At 42.7% G+C, this 24,197-nt stretch overlaps 1 protein-coding gene across 1 annotated transcript in view; it reads left to right on the forward strand.

Annotated features, from left to right (window-relative positions):
* Nucleotides 1-24,197, forward strand: part of LOC127672638 (cytochrome P450 3A9-like) — a 203,018-nt gene that overhangs the window by 94,799 nt on the left and 84,022 nt on the right. The gene's annotated exons all lie outside the window — the stretch shown is intronic.

The raw sequence follows: 24,197 nt of genomic DNA on the forward strand, positions 1-24,197 counted from the left end.
GTTGGGTGGGAAAACAGGGGAGGGAAGGCGACTGATGGGACTTTTGGGGAGTGGGGGGCTAGAAAAGGGGAAATCATTTGAAATGTAAATAAATATAAAAGATATCAATAAATTTAAATAAAAAGAAACCAGTCTGGTGATTCCTCAGAAAATTGGACATAGTACTACTAGCAGACCTAGCTATACCACTCCTGAATATATACTGAGAAGACGCCTCAAAATATAATAAGGACACATGCTCCACTATGTTCATAGCAGCCTTATTTATAATGGCCAGAAGCTGGAAAGAACCCACAAGTCCATCAACAGAGGAATGGATACAGAAAATGTGGTACATTTATACAATGGACTACTATTCAGCTATTTAAAACAACAGATTCATGAAATTCTTAGATAAATGGATGGAACCAGATAATATTATCCTGAGTGATGTAACCTGATCACAATAGAACACACATGGTATGCTATCACTGATAAGTGGATATTAGCCCAGATGTTCGGAACACCCAAGATACAATTCACAGACCAATGAAGATCAAGGAGTAAGACCAAAGTGTGGATACTTTGGTTCTTCTTTGAAGGGGGATTGAAATACCTATGGGAGGAGATACAGAGATAAAGTGTGGAGCAGAGCCTTAAGTAACAGCCATACAGTGACTGCCCCACCTGGGGATCCACCCCATACACGTTTACCAAACTCAGACACCATTGTGGATGACAAAAAGTGTTTGCTGACAGCAGCCCGATACAGGTGTGTCCTGAGAGGCCCTGCCAGTGCCTGACAAATGCAGAAGTGGATGTTCACAGCCATCCATTGGACTAAGCGCATGGTCCCCAATGGAGGAGCTAGAGAAAGGACTCAAAGTGCTGAAGGGTTGCAGCCCCATAGGAGGAACCACAATATGAACCAACCAGTACCCCCAGAGCTCCCAGGGACTAAACCACCAACCACCAACCAAAGAGTGCATCTGGAGGACCGATGGCTCTAGCTGCATGTGTAGCAGAGCAAGACCTTGTTGGACATCAGTGAGAGGAGAGGCCCTTGGTCCTGTGAAGTCTGGATGCCCCAGTGTAGTGGAATGCCAGGACAGGGAAGCAGGGGGAGGGACAGTGTGATAGGGAGTTTTCTGAGGAAAAAATTAGGAAATGGAATAACATTTGAAGTTTAAATTAAGAAAATGTCTAATAAAAAGAGAAATGTTCAAAGTTCTTAGTGATTAGAGAAAAGCAAATCAAAATGAACCTGAGATTCCACCTTACAGCAATCAGAATGGCTAAAATCAAAACCTCAGGTGACAGCACATTTTGTCCAGGATGTAGAGAAAGAGTAATACTTCTCCATTGCTGGTGGGATTTTAGTGTTGTTTTCTTTCATTTCCATAGTAGTCTACATACCATGCATCATCTATAGCTGAAGAAGTCTCATATCCTCTAGTTTGGACTTTGTACAAAGAATCACATATACACTTATTGTACCTCCAGTGAATCCATAGCCTGTGTGATATTTAAGAACATAATCAGCATTATTACTAAACCCAGAGATTAACAAAAACTACTCACAAACTCTTCCCATTTTTACCTGCATGCCTCTGATGGTTTCTGAACATTGGCTAGAGTAAGGAGTATGCATTCATGATGCAGCCTTTGGTCAGGAATTCCTGTGTTAGCCATAATGCCCTCCACCTAGGGTGGAGCTCAGACCAAGGTGAAGCCCATTGTTCTCCAAGGACCTGTGGTTTCCTGAGAGGCACTAGCCCCCAGCTGTTCAACTGCCAGTTTTGCTGAAGAGTTTCCAGTCTTTGGGGGAAGGGTTCCCCCACACCCTCCTCCCCCACATATATATATATATTTGGAGAATTCCAACTAAACTTTGAGCCTTGATCAGAAAACCTTTTGTCCTGGCTTCATATTTCTCTCACAACCCTGTTCTATCCCCAGCTTTCCTTCCAGGTAATCCGGCAACCTGTTTGATGTAACTGTGGGCAGTTACAGTATCCCAGGAAATCTTAATGTGTGTCCATTTCCCAGGTCTCTGGAATGTCCTAAAGATGCCCCATCTCTGATTTCCCATCTATTTCCCCATGCTCTCTCTACACTTGATTTTCCTGCTCCTGCTCCCTTTGCCTGCTGCTCCAAGGGTCAACAAGGCCCAAATTTCTGCTTTTTATGTTCCCAAACAGTTTTGCAGTCAAGAGGTCTGCCTTAACACCTTTGTTCTCCAATTCTACTCTGTAACCACAACACCAGACATGTGCAGACATTAGTGACCATCAAGTGAGACGCCTACCCTCAGTTTCCTTCCTGACTCATTTGCTGGGAAATCCAATAGCAGTAAGCATTACGCTGTCCCCTCTGCACTCCATTTTCTTGGCCACAGCTCTGCTCATATCCACGGATGCTTTTAGTTGCCTGGGACAAACTGAGGCCATCCACCACCAGGGACCACCAGTGTTACCTCCATCCCGGGAGGACTGCTCCCACCCAGCACAAATAGCAGGTTGAAGCCATCAGTGTCTACTAGCTTCGCCTATATCCCTGGAAGCCTTGTGCTACTAGGTACATGTAGGCACCGAGAGCTGTGAGGCCTGTGAGGTCATACAGGCGACAATTAGGACAGTGTATAGGTCTGTTGCCAAGGCAACAGCCGCCATTTACACAGAATTCAATGGCCCACTTTTACCTGTAATTACATCATCACCCATATATAACTGGGCAGCGTTTATCCCCCTCCCTCTTTTCTCTCTTTCCTTCCTTCTTCCCGCCCGCTACTCCTTTCCCCATCTTAAATAAAGTCCCACGTGGAACTGTTTGGCCTGGTGTATCTCATTGCGGCCCACATCTCTACTGCATCCCCGCGGCCTGCACGGCCTGTGCGTGGCCTGTGTGTGGCGGGCAGACTGGTGACCTGTGTCACGGACCTTTGCGCAGAAAAACCAACATTTTGGCGAGCTATCCAGGAGATCCTGCCTACAACTGCCAAGAACAGTACTGCAGACACCCCCACTGTTAGCCACTGTTGCCTCCCCCCATCCCCGCCATCCCTTCTGCTATGCCACTGCTGTTGCCACCGCTGCCTCTGCCATGCAACCTGAGACTCACGGGCTTCATCACCTGAGACACAGTGCTACGGCTTGCCACGTGGTTTGTCTCTGGGCTACTAGACCAAATAGTTCCACGCTCCTGGCTATCAGATTGCACACCTTTAACAAATACCAGCAGCTTATTGGTAAGGTGTTTTTGGTTGGCTGGAGGGAATCTTAACTGCAGAAGGGATCTGGCCAACCTTCTCTGGAGCTAAGATTTGCCTCTCCAGCTAACACTCGTGATAGGACACTTAACCCTTGGGTGTACCCTAATCCGGAAGTGACCCTGAAATTCCCCATTGGCTTTTACAGCTGCAGACAAAGTCCTGGCCAAGGTGAGGCACTTCTTCTGCCATGAACGCCCCAGCTCCTAAAGGCCTTTGCGACGGCCTAGGCTCTTTAGCTTAGCTGCATTTTTGTTGTTGCTACTCTTCCAGGACACTGGATTTGTATCCAACATCATCCCACTCACCTGATGGGTAATAAATTGTCTTCTTTGGTACCTCCAGGCACCCCACTGGGATGCCTTCTGGAAAAATCTCAAGTCTCTGAAACTAACACACAATTTGAGGCGGCCAAAACTAATAAACCTCTGTAATAAGGTCTGGACTCAATATAAGTTAGACAATAATTCCAAATGGCCACCTAATGGCACCCTATACCCAATTGTTTTAAGAGATCTTAATGCATATTGTCAGCAATCCGGTAAATGGGACCAAATTCTATATGTTCAGGCCTTTATCTACAGTCTAAGACTTCTCTTTGCACTGCCTGCTCCCCATCTCAGCTTCTCCTAGCCATGAAACATACACACCCTCTGCTAGATGGTGCTACATTTGATCCAACTGATGAGCCACCACCCACCCACTACAGGCATATTGAGACTGCGAAATCCCAAACTGCAGCCTCGGTCTCTCCTTCTCACCAGGTCCTGGAGTCTGGTGAGTCCAGGTCCAGACCAACACGACCTCCCCAGATCCCCCCTCTCCCTCTGTGCCAAATACAGGTCACCCCAAACACCCTGAACTGGCGCCAACCTTTACCCCTCCGATTACGCTTTCTAAGGGTACAGCCAAACCCCCAAGTTCTTCTCATCTGGGGACACCTGACCCAGTGCCAGTCCTTCCTCTGAGGGAAGTGTCTGGAATTGATGGTCTGGTTAGAGTACATGTTCCTTTCTTGTTGAACGAACTTTCTCAAATAGAAAGTAGCCTGGGTTCTTATACTTCTAACTCCTGTAACTTTATTAAAGAGTTTCAGTACATTACTCAATCTTACAGCTTGACTTTCTATAATATTCATATGATTCTTACTAACAATTTACTTTCTGATGAATGCAGGTGAGTTTGGGAAGAGGCAAAAACTCATGCAGACGAAATTCACCAGACAGACAGAAGCTATCCAATTGGATCTGAGACAGTGCCTGACCAGGACCCTCAATGGAATTACAATTCCACAGCTGGTATTTTAGCCAGAGACATGTTTGTTACATGCCTTCTGGCTGGTCTCAGAAAGGCAGCCTTAAATCCAAGAAATTTTGAAAAACTCCAAGAGGTTGCCCAGGACAAACAGGAAAATCCATCTCAGTTTTTAGAACACCTCACGAAGGCTTTATTACAATACACTAATATAGATCCCAAGAATCCGGAAGGTAAGCAACTTTTAATGACTTATTTCTTTTCCCAGAGCTACCCCGACATAAGAGCTAAACTTAGGCACTTGGAAAGGGGGCCCTTAACTGCACAGGCAGAAGTCTTTGCTCTGGCCTTCAAGGTATACCATGGGAGAGATGAAAAAGCCCCCAAACAAAAGTACCACATTCTGGCAAAAGCTGTCTGACCAGCTCCAGCTACCACCCCTGGCCCCTGGCCTTCCAAGGCTCAGGTACCACTAGCTCCCTGCTATAGATGTGGTCAATTAGGTCACTGGGCAAAGACTTGACCCACCCCCCCCCCCCCCGCAAGCCAAAAGGACCATATCCTAGGTGTCATCGTGAGGGACATTGGGCCATCAATTGCCCTCGTGTCACACAGAACAGAGGACCATCCCACCCAGAAACCCCTCCAACTGACCTCCTAGGCTTGGCTATGGACGAATGAAGGGGCCGGAGTTCCCTCGACCCGACTTTGCCCATCACTAACAGAGATCCCCAGGTAACCATCGTGGTGTGTGGGAGGCCCATCTCTTTCCTTCTGGATACCGGGGTCACTTACTCAGTCTTGGTGGAGTTCTTGGGTCCCACTTCACCCTCGCGTCTTCCCATAGTCGGGATAGGAGGACAGCCTTACCTTCCTCACCAGATCCCACCACTTAACTGCACTTTTAGAAATATACCCTTCACCCATTCCTTTTTGATAGTGTCAACTTCTCCTGTTCCTTTATTAGGAAGAGATCTTTTAGTTAAGTTGGGGGCTTCAATTTGTTTTGCTCCCCCCCCACTCGCCTGAACCCAAGCTCGCCAGCAGTTCCCCTACTTCTCCCTCTAGCCAGTCAACCTACTAACACTATCATATTATTTCCTCTACCAGCTTCTCAGGTGGACCCCAGAGTTTGGGATGTCCAGAACCCCTGTATTGCTAGACATCATTCTCTGGTTGTCATCCAGTTACTGGACCCTACCAGGTACATCACCCAAGCTCAATACACTCTTATCTCTCCAGAGCCTCAGGGGACTTAAGCCTATCATTTCTGACCTCTTAAGGAAAAAAAAACTCCTTCGTCCCACTTCTTCTCCTTTCAATACCCCTATACTAGCAGTTAAGAAACCTAATGGTACCTATCGCCTGGTTCAAGACCTCAGGCGCATTAATGCTGCAGTAGTTCCTCTCCATCCTGTCGTAGCTAATCCTTACACATTTCTTTCTACTATCCCCTCAGGAACTATTCTTTTATCAGTCCTGGATCTAAAGGACGTATTTTTCTCTATCCCTCTTGACACCCAGTCACAGAACATATTTGCCTTTACCTGGACGGATCCTGACACCCACTTTTCTACCCAACTTACCTGGACTGTTCTGCCTCAGGGATTCCTAGACAGCCCACACCTATTTGGCCAAGATCTAGCTTCTGACTTACTCTCTTTATCTCTCCCTAGGTCTAAAATTCTTCTTTATGTAGATGACGTCCTTGTCTGTAGCCCATCTCTAGAGATTAGCCAAGCAGACACCTCTGCTCTTTAAATTTCCTTTCCAGTCGAGGCTACAGGGTCTCACCTTCTAAAGTTCAACTGTCCACTCCTCAGGTTACTTATTTGGGATTAACAATTACCCCAACCCACAAGGCTATTACCTTGGATAGAAAGAATGTGATTCAGTCTTTAACTGTTCCTTCTATAAAGGAAGAGATTTTATCATTCCTAGGAATGGCTAGCTTTTTACGTTCCTGGGTTCCTTCCTTTTTCCTCCCCTCTCAACCCTTATATAAGACAGCATTAGGCCCAATCCACGAACCTCTTCTCAAATCTGTTGCCAAGTCCTTTCAGAGGCTACATCAGGCTCTCCTTAAGGCCCCAGCCTTACATCTCCCTGACCTGACTCGCCCTTTTTCCTTCTATGTAACTGAAAAGGAGGGATTTGCCCTGGGAGTTTTAGGTCATCAACTGGGACCTTCTTTTGCACCTGTAGCATACTTGCCAAAAAGACTGGATTTAATCATCCAGGGATGGACACCTTGTATTCGTGCCTTAACAGCTGCTGAATTCTTTATTCAAGAATCAAAGAAACTCAGTTTGGGGTCTCCTATAACTATGCTCTCTTCTCATAACCTGTCACAGCTCCTAACTTACAAAGGCTTGCAGACTCTACCTCCCTCCAGAGTTCTTTCTCTCCAGGTAGTGCTAATAGAGGATTCTATGCTCACCTTCCAATCATGTCCTCCTCGTAATATTTCTACTCTTCTTCCCCGACCTAATACTAACCACTTCCTGTCTCATTCCTGCACTGAGACTTTAGAGCAACTATTACATCATGCCTCACACATACAGGAGGGCACATTGTCTCAAGCCATTTATACTTGGTACACAGATGGAAGCTCCTTTCTATATGAAGGGACTAGAAAAGCTGGCTATGCCATAGTGTCAGACACTGAGGTGGTAGAGGCACAGGCCCTCCCTGTACACACCACTAATCAACAGTCTGAGCTGATAGCTCTCACCTGTGCCTTTTAACTGGCACAGTGGCAATCCATCAATGTCTATACAGAATCCAAATATGCTTCCCATATCCTCCTGTCCCACACTGCTATCTGGAAAGAGTGCATGTTACTTACCACAACAGGAGGACCAGTAACTAACACAAACCATATTTTAGCCTTGCTAAAAACCTCCCATTTCCCCGCAGCTATTGGGATTGTCCACTGCAGATCCCACCAGACAGATGACTCTATTGTATCTAAGGGAAACAACTGAGCTGATGATGCAGCTAGAGCTGCGGCCCTTAGGGGGCTAAACTCATCTCACTTTCCCCAAGCCATCCTTACACTACAGCCCACATCTCCACCTCCACCCCCTGACACTCGCCAAACTCTATCCTATCTTCACCAACTCTTTCATCCTAACAGCCAAGCATTATCTTCTTTTGTTAAGACCCACTTATAGCCTACTCCTGAAGATTTAAATTTCTTAAAATCTATCACTTCTTCTTGTAAAATCTGTCAGATGTCAGATTCCAACTTGAGGTATCATAGTACCCCTTTCCCTACCCATCACGCTAGAGGTTCCCTTCCTGGAACTGACTGGCAACTTGACTTTACCCATATGCCTACAGTCAAGCGTTCCAAGTACCTCCTGGTCTTGGTGGACCCCTTCTCAGGGTGGGTAGAAGCCTTTCCCACCATTAACAAAAGGGCCCAGTCTCTGATCTCCTCCTCTGAGAGATCATCCCCCGATTTGGTGTTCCAGCCTCCCTTCAGTCAGACAATGGTCCTGAATTTACTTCCCAGATATCTCAGAGTCTATCTAAGGCCTTAAACATTCCTTGGCATTTTCACATTCCTTACCATCCTCAATCTTCAGGTAAGGTAGAAAGAACTAATCGCTTTTTAAAAACTACTCTTGCTAAGCTATCACAGGGACTTTACCTTGACTGGGTAAAACTCCTACCTCTGGCTCTTTTCAGGCTATGAGCTCTCCCCAAGTGACCTCTTCTTATCTCACCCTTTGAACTTGTGTATAGACATCCAGTTTTAACTCCCGGTCTTTCACCTAAATGTGAAACCGGAGTTGTTGTTAAGCTCTATCATAAAAACCAGCCCAGTTCCCCAATAAGTACCATCCATATTCAGAGAAAATATATCTCAATCGCCCAACCCCTAAATATTGGAAAAGTGGGGGGGATAATTAAACACTCCTCTGAGGTCCTTGATTCTTTGACAAGCACCCCTCATAAATGGCACTAACTTGTCATTTCGTCTGTTGCTTCAAACCTTGACTTCAGCATACCAGCTCCTTAATGTCACCAGGCCTGGTCACTTTAAAGATTGTTGGTTATGTGTACCCCCAGGAATTGACTCAAAACTGGCACTTACTGCTTCTCCAGTGATACTGCCAAATAACCTTACCTCACCTTTTGTTAGCTGTCCTGACTCCGATGTCACCATGACTCTGTACCTTACCTCTGTCCCTCTCTTTGGCATGGCAAACTGTTTTAAGACCTCTGGGACATGTTCTGTAGGAACACTAAGCTCCCTAGTCTGTAATAAAACCTTGATATATCATCTCTGCCACAATGCACTGCAATCCAGAACATGTCAATTATTTTTGGCATTCAGGTATATCATCGCTTACCTGCCAGCTGGTCAGGAGTTTGCATATTGGTACTCCTTTTCCCTGAGCTGGAAGTAATCCAGGGAGATGAGCCCCTGCCAATCCCAGTTGTAGATATGATAGCTGCTTGACATGAGAGGGCAGTTCAGATCATGCCACTCTTGGTCGCTACAGGAATAGCCATAGGTGTTGGTATTGGTGTGGCAGGAATAACGACTTCTCTGGCCCAATATAATACATTCACTTCCCAGTTAAAAGGCGATCTCCAGGGAATGACTGAAACTGTGCTTACTATCCAGAAGCAGATTGATTCTTTGGCAGCCGTGGTGCTTCAGAACCGACAGGGCCTAGATGTCCCAACAACTAAAGAATGTGGTCTTTGCCTGTTCCTAAAAAAGAAGAATGCTGTTTCTATGTCAACCAATCTGGGATAGTGAGAAACAAAATCTAGGAGCTTCAGTCAGACATAAAGAACTTCAGAGATTGTGAGACCTCCAGTTCTGGCATTTTTGAAAACCCTATATGGAAATGGATACTCCCTTTTGTAACGCCTTTTCTAGTCATCTTCTTGGTGTTATTGTTTGCTCCCTGCCTAATTAATCTTGTTTCTACATTCCTCCAATGGCAAATGCAAAAATTTCTAACCAAACTATTAATCAGCTTCTTTTACAGAATTAGCAGCCGCTGCCCACGGAAGAGCCGCTGTCCGCAGATGTACCTGATGCCTATATGTACCAAGTGGACCCCGATGATGAAAGTCAGCTATATCCTAAAATTGACAATGCCCCTAGATAGCAGGAAGTAGTTTAAGAGACACGGTGCCCTCACTCCTTTTCATCATCGAGTCTCCCCTTTCTTTTCCTTTTCTTTTTAATGGAAGAAATGCAGGAATATAGGCACTGAGACCTCCGAGGCCTTTGACGTCATACAGGTGACAATTAGGACAGTGTATAGGTCTGTTGCCAAGGCAACAGCCGCCATATACCCAGAATTCAATGGCCCACCTTTCCCTGTAATTACATCATCACCCGTATATAACTGGGCAGCGTTTCTTCCCTTCCCTCTTTTCTCTCTCTGTTTCCTTCCTTCTTCCTGCCCGCTACCCCTTTCCCCATCTTAAATAAAGTCCCACGTGGAACTTTTTGGCCTGGTTTATCTTATTATGGCCCACATTTCCACTGCATCCCCAAGGCCCACGCAGCCTGTCCGCGGTGGGCAGACAGGTGACCTGTGTTGTGGTGCAGGCAGATGGACCTTGGCGCAGAAAAATGAACAGCACAACCAGCTATACTTTCAATTTCAGAGGCTTGCTGTCATCAGGGACTCCCAATTCTACATACAAGCCTACTCCCTGTTGAGGTTTTGTCTTTTACTGCTTGCTAACTTTGAAACCCCAAGGCCTTAAGTCTGCATGTAGCCTCCATCACCCTGTCCCCAAAAATAAAGATGCCAAAAGGCAATAGTTGAGTGGAAGAGACATAATTGGGGTTTAGGTAGCACAGGCTTTGGGAGAGTAGGATAAAGAGAAAGAAGAAGGAACAGGAAAGAAGGAGAAGCTGCCATGGGTTAAGGATCAAGAGACTATGGCCCCAAGGGATTGCCCAATTGGAGTTAAGAGCAGCCCAACTAGAACATAGTAAATAGTAAGTAATAACTTACTATTGTTGATAGAAATGTAGATTCTAATATCATGGAGAGTAGGCAGCTGCCCAACCATTTTTCTGTGTAAGACTTATTGTAAATATGAAGGCCGTGAGTGTGTTTTCTTCTAGGAACTCAATAATTAAGGTGATGTAGAAGCCCCTGGCTGAGATTTAAATATTTTCTACAACAATTCCCATCAGAAACTACCAGGCCTGGTAACACTAGGGATAACCAATGGCTAAAGGCCAGCATAAAAAAACAAACAACAAAATCCAGGGCAATATGGCACCACGAGCACCCAGGTATTCTACTACAGCAAGCCCTGAATATCCTAATACACCTAAATTGAAAGAAAATGACATTAAATGTATAGAGTTGTATTGGGGTGCTATGCCACCTGGCAGGAATTTGATATTGACCAAGTTACCTGGAAGGAAAGCTGGAGATAGAATGGAAGTGGCTGGAAAAACATGAAGCCAAAACAAATTTCCTGCTCAAGGCTTGAAGTTTAACGGGGGTCTCCAAATATATATAGATGGGGGAAGACCCTTTCTCCAAAGGCTGGAAACTAGTTCCCTTGCTCCACAGGTGTCTAGTGCCTCTTAGAAAACTACAGGTCCTTGGAGAACAATGGGCTTTGCCTTGCTCTGAGCCCTCCACCCTAGGTGGAACAGGATTATGGCTAGCACACAAATTTCTGCTCAAAGGTTGGGAGAGGAACTTCACCTTGGTCAATGTCAAGTTCCTTCCAGGTGGCATAGCACTCCAATATGGTTCTCTACAATTAAATATCATCTTATGAAGATGATAGAGGCCCTTAAAGAGGAAATGAATAAATACCAATAAGTATGGGAATATACAATCAAATACATGAAAGAAATAAGTAAAACTGTTCAAGACCTGAAGATGTAAATAGAAGTAAAACCAAACCAAACCACCATCTGAGGCAATCCTGCTGTTGTTTATCAAGTGATTCTACAGAGACAGAGAATACATGAACATGAATATTCTCTCTCTCTCTCTCTCTCTCTCTCTCTCTCTCTCTCTCTCTGTGGGTGTGTGTGTGTCTCTCTCACACACACACTATATGTGTATGTGTGTATGTATGTATGTATGTGTCTATGCATGCATGTTTAGACAGAAGGTAAAAGAGAGAGGAAAAGAGAGAGGACAGAGACAGAAGAGATAGAATTATGGAAAGTGACATAGTGAGACAGAGAAAAATGTCAGAAACGAAATGTCAAGTTTATTGTTCTAAGTTCTTTGTCACTGACTGATATAATGCAACCAAGAGTCTTTGGGACAGATTTTTAAAAATTTAAAAGGAACCTAAGCTCCATACCACCATAGCAAGCTGGGCACTCCCAGACTGCCTCTGGGTGCACACCAGGTCTCCCACACTTCCTGGGGACCCAGTGCTGTGGCCCAGGGTGTTCAGATCCCAAAGCAGACACCTGGAGGCTCCTGCCAGGGCTCGCTGGATTCACCAGAGCACACTGACTTCTCCCCGCTGGCCGCCTGGAAGCCCCTCTTGCCTCTTGCAGGACCTGGAAATGAGGTGTTGCCGCCCAGGCTGATCTGCTTACAGGAAACACACCTCAGGGTCAAAGACAAACACTACCTTAGAGTAAAAGGCTGGAAGACAAGTTTACAAGCAAATGGTCTCAGGAAACAAGCTGGAGTAGCAATTCTAATATCAGATAAAATTGACTTTCAAGCCAAAATCATCAAAAGAGACTTGAGGGACACTTCTTGCTGATCAAAGGAAAAATACAACAAGAAGAACTCTCAATCCTGAACATCTCCAAATGCAAGGGCACCATCTTTCGTAAAAGAAACTTTATTAAAGCTCAAAGCACACATTGCACCTAACACAATAATTGTGGGTGACTTCAACACTGCACTTTCCTCAATGGACCGATCAGGAAAACAGGAACTAAACAGGGACACAATGAAACTAATTGAAGCTTTGGACCAATTAGATTTAACAGATATATATAGAACATTCTATCCTAAAGCAAAAGAATATACCTTTTTCTCAGCACCTCATGGTACCTTCTCCAAAATCGACCATATAATTGGTCACAAGACAGACCTCAACAAATATAAGAAGATCGAACTAATCCCATGCCTCCTATCAGATCACTATGGAGTAAAAATAGTCTTCAATAGCAACAAAAACAACAGAAAACCCACATATACTGGGAAACTGAACAATATTCTACTCAATGATGCCTTGGTCAAGGAAGAAATAAAGAAAGAAATTAAAGACATTTTAGAACACAATGAAAATGAAGACACAACATACCCAAATCTATGGGACATAATGAAAGCAATGCTAAGAGGAAAACTCACAGCCCTGAGTGCCTCCAAAAAGAAAATGGAGAGAGCATACACTACCAACTTAATGACACACCTAAAAGCCCTGGAACAAAAAGAAGCTATTTCACCCAGGAGGAGTAGAAGGCAGGAAATCATCAAACTCAGGGCCAAAATCAATCAAGTAGAAACAAAGAGAACCATACAAAGAATCAACAAAACCAGGAGCTGGTTCTTTGAGAAAATCAACAAGATAGATAAACCCTTAGCCAGACTGACCAAAGGGCACAGAGACAGTATCCAGATTAACAAACTTAGAAATGAAAAGGGAGATATAACAACAGAAACTGAGGAAATTCAAAAAATCATTAGATCTTACTAGAAAAGCCTATACTCAACACAACTGGAGAATCTGGAGGAAATGGACAGTTTCCTAGACAGATATCCGACACCAAAACTAAATCAGGATCAAATAGATCAACTAAACAGTCCCATAACACCTGAAGAAATAAAAAGGGTCATAGAAAGTCTCCCAACCAAAAAAGCAGTGGACCAGATGGCTTCAGTGCAGAGTTCTACCAGAGCTTCTTAGAAGACATAACAGCAATACTCTTCAAACTATTCCACAAAATTGAAACAGAAGGAACTCTACCCAACTCGTTCTATGAAGCCACAATTACGCTGATAACAAAACCACACAAAGATCCAACAAAGAAAGAGAAATTCAGGCCAATTTCTCTTATGAATATTGATGCAAAAATACTTAATAAAATTCTTGCCAACTGAATCCAAGAACATATCAAAACGATCATCCACCATGATCAAGTAGGCTTCATTCCAGGGATGCAGGGATGCTTCAATATAAGGAAATCCATCAATGCTATCCACTACATAAACAAACTCAAAGAAAAAAACATATGATCATCTCATTAGATGCAGAAAAAGCATTTGACAAAATCCAGCATCCTTTCATGCTAAAAGTCTTGGAAAGAACAGGAATTCAAGGCCCATACCTAAACATAGTAAAAGCAATATACAGCAAACCGGTAGCCAACATCAAACTAAACGGAGAGAAACTTGATACAACCCCACTAAAATCAGGGACTAGACAAGGCTGTCCTCTCTCTCCATATCTTTCCAAAATAGTACTTGAAGTTCTAGCTAGAGCAATTAGACAACAGAAGCAGGTCAAGGGGATCCAAAATGGAAAGGATGAAGTCAAATTATCACTATTTGCAGATGACATGATAGTCTACTTAAGTGACCCGAAAACCTCCACCAGAGAACACCTACATCTGATAAACAACTTCAGCAATGTGGCTGGTTATAAAATCAACTCAAGCAAATCAGTTGCCTTCCTATACTCAAAGGATAAGCAGGCTGAGAAAGAAGTTAGGGAAACAACACCCTTCAAAATAGCCACAAACAATATAAAGTATCTTGGTGTGATTCTAACCAAACAAGTGAAAGATCTATATGACAAGAACTTCATGTCTCTGAAGAAGGAAATCGAAGAAGACCTCAGAAAATGGAAAAATCTGTCATGCTCGTGGATTGGCAGGATTAATATAGTTAAAATGGCCATCTTGCCAAAAGCAATCTACAGATTCAATGAAATCCCCATCAAAATCCCAACTCAGTTCTTCACAGAGTTAGAAAAAGCAATTCTCAAATTCATCTGGAATAACAAGAAACCCAGGATAGCTAAAACTATTCTAAACAACAAAAGAAATTCTGAGGGAATCAGTATTCCTGACTTCAAGCAATACTACAGAGCAATAGTTTTAAAAAACTGCATGGTATTGGCACAGTGACAGACAAGTGGACCAATGAAATAGAATTGAAGATCCAGAAATGAATCCACACACCTATGGTCACTTGATCTTCGACAAAGGGCCAAAAACATCCAGTGGAAAAAAAGATAGCCTTTTCAATAAATGGTGCTGGATCAATTGGAGGTCAGCATGCAGAAGAATGTGAATTGATCCATTCTTATCTCCATGTACTAAACTTCACTCCATGTGGATCAAGGACCTCCATGTAAAACCAGACACACTGAAACTAATAGAAAAGAAACTGGGGAAGACCCTTGAGGACATGGGCATAGGGGAAAAGTTCCTGAACAGATCACCAATAGCTTATGCTTTAACATCAAGAATTGACAAATGGAACCTCATAAAATTACAAAGTTTCTGTAAGGCAAAGCACACTGTTAAAAGGACAAAAAGGCAACCATCAATTTGGGAAAGGATATTCACCAACCCTACATCTGATAGAGGGCTAATATCCAATATATACAAAGAACTCAAGAAGTTAGACCCCAGGAAACCAAATAACCCTATTAAAAATGGAGTACAGATCTTGATAAAGAATTTTCACCTGAAAAATTTGGATGGCCGAGAGGCACCTTAAGAAGTGCTCAACATCATTAGTCATTAGGGAAATGCAGATCAAAACAACCCTGAGATTTCACCTTACACCAGTCAGAATGGCTAAGGTCAAAAACTCAGGAGACAGCAGGTGTTGGCAAGGATGTGGAGAAAGAGGAATACTCCTCCACTGCTGGTGGGGCTGTAAGATGGTACAACCACTGTGGAAATCAGTCTGGAGGTTCCTCAGAAAACTGGACATGAGACTTCCAGAGGACTCTACTATACCTCTCCTAGGCATATATACCCAAAGGATTCCCCAGCATGCAATAAAGACACATGCTCCTTTATGTTCATAGCAGCCTTATTTATAATAGCCAGAAGCCGGAAAGAACCCAGATGCCCCTCAAAGGAGGAATGGATACAGAAAATTTTGTATATTTACACAATGGAATACTACTCAGCAATTAGAAACAATGAATTCACAAAATTTTTGGCAAATGGCTTGATCTGGAAAATATCATTCTAAGTGAAGTAAGCCAGTCACAAAAGAATACACATGGAATGCAATCTCTGATAAGCGGATATTAATTAGCTCAGAAGCTCTGAATACCCAAGGCACAAATTGCATAACAAATGACTCCCATGAAGAAGTATGGAGAGGGTCCTTATCCTGGAAAGGATTGATCTAGCATGGGAAGGGAATATAAAGACAGAGAAAAAGGAGGGAGGTGATTGGAGAAGGGATGGAGAGAAGGTTTATGGGACATATATGGAGGGGGGATCCGGGAAAGGGGAAATCATTTTTAATGTAAACAAAGAATATAAAAAATAAAAGTATTAAAAAATTAAAAGAAAAACTTTCAGAACTTTGTTAATATTATAATACCAAGTTCAGGAAAGATTAGTTCTCTGACACAAGAGTAAGTGCAAGTAGAGCTAGCATTGAAGATTATACATTATAGCCCAAGGTCTGATCTTCACTGAAGACCCCACAAGATAAGTGGGAGAATGGCATCTCAGCCTAGACCTGCTGAATATATAGTATCCCAAACTTGATCTGCTTTTTAGGGACAAAATGATAATTTATAGAAAGCTCATTGACGAGGGTTCTATGATGTGAATGGATATTCATTTTTCTTTCCAGGCCCTGAAAGGTAAATTTTATAGCAAAGGAGAGAAGGTGAATTATATCATGAATGCTCATTCACTACTGCATCCCATAGTCACTCTCCTGATCAAGCAGCCACCAACAGGTTTCTAGCACTTCTCAGATTATTTTGAGGTTTTTTAATCAATTTAAATAATTATTGATGAGAACAGATTCCCTTTTCCACAGAGGCTATGTGCCAACGACTAGAGAGAGGGGTATCAGGGAGTAGTAAAAAAAAAAAAAAAAAAAAAAAAAAAAAACTCGAAGTCAAATCATGGGTCTAACCTGGAGGCCTATGTTCTTCTTGATATGGCTCCCTAGACAGCTCTCTGTAGATGGCTCTGTAGACTGCTTGAAACAGCTTTTCCGACTGTCTCTCCATTTTCATCTCCATCTCCTCCCTCTCCCTCTCCCTCGCTCTTCTTTCCTCCTCCCTCCTCCTCCCTCACTGTTTCTGACTTTCTTTGTTCTGGACAGCTTTTCTTTGCTAATCTAAAAACTTATCTGGTTCAGACAGCTGTCTCTGCTAGTAAAAAATCCTAAAAATTCTTTAGATAGGTCATGGGTTTTCTGACCAAAGTCAGAAAATCTGCTATAAAACATTCTTGGATTTTCTGACCAATTCTAAAAATAACCATTTGTTTTCCAATCAAAATCAGAAAGCCAGAAAACTTTCTAAAAGAGCCATGTTTGGCCTTCAGTCAGCCTTCTCTGGATAGCTGCTTGAGGCAGGAACAGTAGGGCTACCTCTACATAAACACTGGGAATCATGCAGCTGCAGAAGAATCTCCTGCAGGAGGATCCAATTGAGGACTGCCTGTGACACCAACCTTCCTGCAGAAGGACCTAATTGAGGATTTCCTGAGAGAGCAAGGATTTCAGGTCCAAATAATGCCAGTTTCTGAACTGCTGTTTAGAATTGATACTTTCTTGGGAAGAATGGGGGTGTGGGTTGAGGGTCTTCAAGGAGCTTGCAGCAGTGCTCAGATGAGTTTGCTGCAGCATTTCTCACCTCCTCCTGGAGTCTGTGTCATTGCCTCTGAGCCAACTCACACTCAACCCCCAAGAGGAGGTAGGGTCCATTAGAGAGTTGTCTTGGGCAACATCTGACACCCAATGTCTTTGTTCTCCTTTTTGTGGACTTTTCTCCTAATGCTTCTGATGCTGCAAGGACTATGCTTATGCTTAGGCCTGCTCTGCTCTTCTTCTCCTCAAGATGCTACTGTTGTGCCCAATTCCATAGCTTCTTCGATGAATTGGCCCCTTAGTGTTTTATGTTGTGCATCCCATGAACATGAGTGAGTTGACCTCATTTCTGTCTTCTTTGTCTTTTCTGTCTGTCCATCCTGGTAATCTCACTTTTAGTCTTGGATTGGTTTGAGAGTGAGTATGAGGTAATTTTGAGACAGACATGAGGTAAGGTTGAGGCAAGTATGCAGTGAGCATGCAGCAAACATCCTACCAGCTTGTATTGGCCATCTTTATGTTTTTTTGTTGTCTTTGCCTGACTTTGCTGTGGCAAGTGGACTGTGAGCATGCAGCAGTCATTTTTGATTTTTTTGCTGTCTTTGGGTGATCATCCTGTGACAAGCATGAGGTGGCCATCTTTTCTTTCTTCTTTGTCTACTCTGTCCATTCATTTTCACTTTTGACTGAATTCATCCTGGTACTTGACATAGGAGCTGGTTTCCCAGGTGGTAGTACCAGGGATCAACTCCCGAACAACTTTTCTTTCATGGGTACAACATCCAGGCATAAGGCATTTGAGCTACACCTGAGGGAGTCCCCTGCTTAGTACAACTTAATTTTTGTTGCCACTTCTGTCATATTTGTCATATCTATTGGTTGGTTGTTTCCTTTGAGCTTGTTGCTATGGGTTCTCTCCTCTCTACTGTCAAGTAACCCCAGATTAGAGCTCTGAAAACCCTTCTCGTTACTCACTATTTCAAGGTTAAGACTAATGATCTGGATCAATTTTTGGAGGAGGCACCTATATTGGCCTCCTGAATGTCCCTGGAGAACATGTGGGACACTGACTTCTGGATGCCTGTTTTTTTTTTCTTACCCAGAAGTATGAGGTACAGACTTGGATAATTCCTCCCTTGTTCTTTGTCCTCATCCTCCTTGTAGTCATTTCCAGTCTTAAGAAATCTTTCTCGAGTCCTTGGGCCTCTGGCGGGAGCCTTCAGATCTCCGCTTTGGGATCCAGAACAGCCTGGGCTGCAATGCCACATCTCCAGGTCCTGCAAGAGGCAAGAGGGGCATCCCAGAGGCCAGGTGGGAGGAGTCAGTGTGCTCTGGTGAGTCCAGTGGGCCCCTGAGGGAGCCTTCAGGTGTCTGCTTTGGGATCTGAATAGCCTGGGCCACAGCACTTGGTGTCCAGGAAGTGCAAGAGACTTGGTGTGCACCCAGAAACAGACTGGGAGCCCACAGCTTGCTCCAGTGGTATGGAACATAGGTTCCAGTACTGAGGCCTCTGGTGGGAGCCCTCAGATCTCCGCTTCTGGATCCAGAACAGCCTGGGCTGCAACACCACATCTCCAGGTTCTGCAAGAGGCAAGAGGGGCATCCAGGAGACCAGCTGGGAGGAGTCAGTGTGCTCTGGTGAGTCCATCAGGCCCCTGCGGGAGCCTTCAGGTGTCTGCTTCAGGATCTGAACAGCCTGGGCTACAGCACCCAGTCTCCAGGTAGTTCAGGAGGACAGCTGTGCACCAGAGGCCACCTGGGAAGAGGCAGCTTGCACTGGTGAGTCCAGCATTGACAAGACCAACTAACACCAGTGAGAACTAGATGGCAAAAGGCAAACTCAGGAACGTCACTAACAGAAATCAAGGCAATATGGCAGCATCTGAACCCAATTCTCCATTAACAGCATGTCCTGGATACCCCATCACACCAGTAAAACAAAATTTGGATTTAAAATCACTGGTCATGATGCTGGTACAGGAACACATGAAGGACATAACTAAAGAAATTCAGGAGAAAATGGATCAAAAGTTAGAACTCCTTGCAAGGGAAACACAAAAAGCATTGAAAGAAATTCAGGAGAATACAAAAGCCAATAAGGAGGAAACGCAAAAATCATTTAAAGAAATACAGGAGAACTTTGGTCAACAGGCTGAGGTCATGAAAGAGGAAACACAAAAATCTCTTAAAGAATTACAAGAAAGCACAAACAAGCAAGTGAAGGAGCTAAGCAAAACCATCCAAGATCTAAAATCAGAAGTAGAAACAACTAAGAAATTGCAAAGGGAGACAACTTTGGAGATAGAAAACCTTGGGAAGAAATTAGGGGACATAGATGCAAATATCAACACAGAATATAAGAGATAGAAGAAAGAATCTCAGATGCTGAAGATACCATAGAAACCATGGACTCAACAGTTAAAGAAAATGCAAAATGCAAAAAGATTGTAACCAAAAATATCCAGGAAATCCAGGACACAATGAGAAGACCAAACCTAAGGATCATAGGCATAGATGAGAGTGAAGATTTACAGCTTAAAGAGCCAGCAAATATCTTCAATAAAATTACGGGAGAAAACTTCCCTAACCTAAAGAGAGAGATGCCCATGAATATACAAGAAGCCTAAAGAACTCCAAACAGACTGGACCAGAACAGAAATACCTCCCATCACATAATAATCAAAACCCCAAATGTACTAAACAAAGAAAGAATATTAAAGGCAGTAAGAGAAAAAGGCCAAGTAACATATAAAGGAAGACCTATCAGAATCACAGCAGACTTTTCACCTGAGACTATGAAAGCTAGAAGATCCTGGGCAGATCTCATGAAGACTCTAAGAGAACACAAATGCCAGCCAAAACTACTATACCCAGCAAAACTCTCAATCACCATAGATGGAGAAACTAAGATATTCCATGACAAAACCAAGTTTACCCAATATCTATCCACAAACCCAGCCCTACAAAGGATATTGGAGGAAAAAACCATACAAGGAGGGAAACTTCACCCTGGAAAAAGCAAGATAGTAACCTCTCATCAAACCCAAAAGAAGTTATCCAATCAAATTTTAAAAATAACATCAAAAATGACAGGAAGTAACAATCACTATTCCTTAATATCTCTTAACATCAATGGACTCAATGACCCAGTAAAAACACATAGACTAACCAACTGGATACGTAAACAGGACCCTACATTTTGCTGCATACAGGAAACACACCTCAGGTTCAAAGACAAACACTACCTTAGAGTAAAAGGCTGGAAGACAATTTTACAAGCAAATGGTCTCAGGAAAGAAGCTGGAGTGGCCATTCTAATATCAGATAAAATTGCCTTTCTACCCAAAGTCATCAAAAGAGACTCTGAGGGACACTTCTTGCTGGTTAAAGGAAAAATACAACAAGAAGAACTCTCAATCCTAAACATCTATGCTCCAAATGCAAGGGCACCCTCATTCACAAAAGAAACTTTATTAAAGTTCAAAGCACACATTGCAACTAACACAATAATTGTGGGTGACTTCAACACTGCACTTTCCTCAATGGACCGATCAGGAAAACAGAAACTAAACAGGGACACAATGAAACTAATTGAAGCTTTGGATGAATTAGATTTATATATATATATATATATATATATATATATATATATAACATTCTATCCTAAAGCAAAAGAATATACCTTTTCCTCAGCACCTCATGGTACCTTCTCCAAAATCGACCATATAATTAGTCACAAGACAGACCTCAACAAATATAAGAAGATCGAACTAATCCCATGCCTCCTATTGGACCACTATGGAGTAAAAGTGGTTTCAATAGCAATAAAAAGAACAGAAAACCCGCATACACGTGGAAACTGAACAATGTTCTACTGAATGCTACCTTGGTCAAGGCAGAAATAAAGAAAGAAATTAAAGACTTTTTAGAACTTATTGAAAATGAAGACACAACATACCCAAATCTTTGGGGACACAATGAAAGCAGTGCTAAGAGGAAAACTCATAGCCCTGAATGCCTCCACAAAGAAAATGGAGAGAGCATACACTATGAGCTTAATGACACACCTGATAGCCCTGGAACAAAAAGAAGTTATTTCACCCAGGAGGAGTAGAAAGCAGGAAATCATCAAACTCAGGGCCAAAATCAATCAAGTAGAAACAAAGAGAACCATACAAAGAATCAACAAAACCAGAAGCTGGTTCTTTGAGAAAATCAACAAGATAGATAAACCCTTAGCCAGACTAACCAAAGGGCACAGAGACAGTATCCAGATTAACAAACTTAGAAATGAAAAGGGAGATATAACAACAGAAACTGAGGAAATTCAAAAAATCATTAGATTCTACTACAAAATCCTGTACTCAACACAACTGGAGAATCTGGAGGAAATGGACAGTTTCCTAGACAGATATCCGACACCAAAACTAAATCAGGATCAAATAGATCAACTATACAGTCCCATAACACCTGAAGAAATAAAAAGGGTCATAGAAACTCTCCCAACCAAAAAAAAAAAAAAAAAAAAAAAAAAAAAGCACGGAACTAGATGGCCTCAGTGCAGAATTCTATCAGACCTTCATAGAAGACCTAACAGCAATACTCTTCAAACTATTCCACAAAATAGAAACAGAAGGAACTCTACCCAACTCATTCTATGAAGCCCCAATTACGCTGATACCTAAACCACACAAAGATCCAACAAAGAAAGAGAACTTCAGGCCAATTTCCCTTATGAATATTGATGCAAAAATACTTATATAAAATTCTTGTCAACCGAATCCAAGAACACATCAAAACGATCATCCACCATGATCAAGTAGGCTTCATCCCAGGGATGCAGGGATGGTTCAATATAAGGAAATCCATCAATGCTATCCACTACATAAACAAACTCAAAGAAAAAAACCATATGATCATCTCATTAGATGTAGAAAAAGCATTTGACAAAATCCAGCATCCTTTCATGCTAAAAGTCATAGAAACAACAGAAATTCAAGACCCATACATAAACACTGTTAAAGCAATATACAGCAAACCAGTAGCCAACATCAAACTAAATGGAGAGAAACTTGATACAACCCCACTAAAATCAGGGACTAGACAAGGCTGTCCTCTCTCTCAATATCTTCTCAATATTGTACTTGAAGTTCTAGCTAGAGCAATTAGACAACATAAGGAGGTCAAGGGGATACAAATTGGAAAGGAAGAAGTCAAATTATCACTATTTGCAGATGACATGATAGTCTATTTAAGTGACCCGAAAACCTCCACCAAAGAACTCCTACAGCTGATAAACAACTTCAGGAAAGTGGCTGGTTCCAAAATCAACTCAGTTAATAAAAGCAAATCAGTTGCCTTCCTATACTCAAAGAATAAGCAGGCCGAGAAAGAAGTTAGGGAAATGACATCCTTCACAATAGACACAAACAATATAAAGTATCTTGGTGTGACTCTAACCAAACAAGTGAAAGATCTATATGACAAGAACTTCAGGTCTCTGAAGAAGGAAATCGAAGAAGACCTCACAAAATGGAAAAATCTGCCATGCTCGTTGATCGGCAGGATTAATATAGTTAAAATGGCAATCTTCCCAAAAGCATTCTACAGATTCAATGCAATCCCCATCAAAATCCCAACTCAGTTTTTCACAGAGTTAGAAAAAGCAATTCTCAAATTCATCTGGAATAACAAAAACCCAGGATAGCTAAAACTATTCTCAACAGCAAAATAAATTCTGGGGGAATCAGTATCCCTGACTTCAAGCAATACTACGGAGAAATAGTGTTAAAAACTGCATGGTATTGGCACAGTGACAGACAAGTGGACCAATGGAATAGAATTGAAGATCCAGAAGTGAATTCACACACCTATGGTCACTTGATCTTCGACAAAGGAGCCAAAAACATCCAGTGGAAAAAAAGATAGCCTTTTCAACAAATGGTGCTGGATCAATTGGAGGTCAGCATGCAGAAGAATGTGAATTGATCCATTCTTATCTCCATGTACTAAACTTCACTCCATGTGGATCAAGGACCTCCATGTAAAACCAGACACACTGAAACTAATAGAAAAGAAACTGGGGAAGACCCTAGAGGACATGGGCTCGGGGGTGGGGGGGAAGTTCCTGAACAGATCACCAATAGCTTACGTTCTAAGATTATGAATTGACAAATGGGACCTCATAAAATTACAAAGTTTCTGTAAGGCAAAGGACACTGTTAAAAGGACAAAGCAGCAGTCATCAAATTGGGAAAGGATATTCACCAACTCTAGATCTGATAGAGGGCTATTATCCAATATATTCAAGGACCTCAAGAAGTTAGACCCCAGGGAACCAAATAACCCTATTAAAAAATGGGGCACAGATCTAAACAAATAATGTTCACTTGAAGAAATTTGGATGGCTGACAGGCACCTTAAGAAATGCTCAACATCATTAGTCATTAGGGAAATGCAAATCAAAATAACCCTGAGATTTCACCTTACACCAGTCAGAATGGTTAAGGTCAAAAACTCAGGATACAGCAGGTGTTGGCAAGGATGTGGAGAAAGAGGAACACTCCTCCACTGCTGGTGAGGCTGTAAGATGGTACAACCACTTTGGAAATCAGTCTGGCAGTTCCTCAGAAAACTAGACATGACACTTCCGGAGGACCCCGCTATACCTCTCCTGGGCATATACCCAAAGGATTCCCCGGCATGCAATAAACACGCATGCTCCATGATATTCATAGCAGCCTTCTTTATTATAGCCAGAAGCTGGAAAGAACCCAGATGCCCCTCAAAGGAGGAATGGATACAGAAAATGTGGCATATTTACACAATGGAATACTACTCAGCAATTAGAAACAATGAATTCACAAAATTTTTAGGCAAATCGTTTGATCTGGAAAATATCA

Source organism: Apodemus sylvaticus, chromosome 22 (genome assembly GCF_947179515.1).
Source record: "Apodemus sylvaticus chromosome 22, mApoSyl1.1, whole genome shotgun sequence".
Classification (NCBI taxonomy): domain Eukaryota; kingdom Metazoa; phylum Chordata; class Mammalia; order Rodentia; family Muridae; genus Apodemus; species Apodemus sylvaticus.